This window comes from Monopterus albus, unplaced genomic scaffold (genome assembly GCF_001952655.1).
Source record: "Monopterus albus unplaced genomic scaffold, M_albus_1.0 scaffold35.1, whole genome shotgun sequence".
Lineage (NCBI taxonomy): Eukaryota > Metazoa > Chordata > Actinopteri > Synbranchiformes > Synbranchidae > Monopterus > Monopterus albus.
In genome coordinates, this window is record NW_018127915.1 from 558,966 (window position 1) to 560,476 (window position 1,511).

Sequence of the window (1,511 nt, forward strand, 5' to 3'; positions counted from 1 at the left end):
AGGGGATCACAGAGAAAAAAAATTTAGAGGTGAGGGGGTGCAAAGGAAATATGAAACCTGGGCAACTGTCGCAATATCTCTGCCTCAGAGGAGATAAGATTAGCAGAGACTGAGGAACGAAAGTGCACATATAGAATCAGTGAAGAGGAACAAAAATGAAGAAGCAGTCAGTCCCAGTGTGGCGCACAGACTCTCCCATAATCCTGTCATCCACTTTAATCTCAGTGACAACAACACGGAGCTCCATCGGTGGTGTGTTAGGACTGGATTTCAGGAGTTAAAGTTATTTTTCTACTTATCATCAGTATTATTTTGCTTTTATAATGGAAAAGTTCAGTATGACTATTTGTCTGTGTTTCATTAGCAGCTCCATATATCAGTATTAACCTAGCTCTAGTAGTATTTCTTGTCTTCTTGGTGAAATGTGCATAAATTGATTGCAGAGATAAGATGCTAACCACATGTCTACTTTCAGTTAGAAAGAAACGCCTGAAAATAACAACACACACACTGCTTATTCGAACATTCTAGAATATTTGTATGAACCTTGTATGAACCCTGTGTCCAGTTCATGTTGCGAGTGTAGAGCCAACAGATTAGAAGATAATATGAGTTCATATTTGTATGAACCTTGTATGAACCTTGAGACAATAGATTGGAAGATAATATGAGTTCCACCCATGTACAGGGCAGTCCCAGCCCGAGAAGATAAATGCAAATTACTTCCTATTATCAAGGCTCTTGGGACTTGTCATCTCTCAGAGCCCAGCGCTGTAAAAACTCTGCATTTAACCAGAAGAAAATAAATCTACGTAAAGCTGATTCCTGTTTCCTGAGTGTTACTTCTTGGGGCCTTCATATAAAAGAACCGGGTGAATCTAAAAGGTGTCAGACTTGTGGATATTCCTGAGGTGAGTCTGAGCTCTCCACTGAATCCTTCCTTCCCACATCATACTCCTACTGGCTTGGTGCTAAATTATATTTTGATGATATATATTATCAGATCTGAAGTAGGGATTGAAGCACAATTCTCTGATGTCAGTCCAAATGCAAAAATGCTTCAGATATTACAACTTTCTATCTTTTGTCCCTTTGCTCTGAAAGTCTGATTGACCTCAGCTTTGATTTGGGCTGCAACCACAGGTCAATAGCAGGTAAGATGCAAACACAGGATACTGGGACACACTTTCAGACAGTATCTCCTTAAAGGCATTCATAGTGGTGCACTAGACTGTATGTAAATATGGACGACGGGAGCGCTCCCCAGAAGCGAAGCAACCACCAAGTGATTGTCCACTAGTGGCTGGTTACAGCGTAGGTCATAAACCCCGCCCCTTTCATGTTAGCAGATGGGACATGAGCCAAACAAAAAATTCAAAGCACATCAAATACAGTGAACAGGGTATTTTAAAATGTTACTTTGAGATGTTTTGGCTTATTTAAAATTTTTATGAGACAAGTTTGTTGATTTCCAAAGCTTCATACCCATTACCAAAGAGTACTGTCTTTTT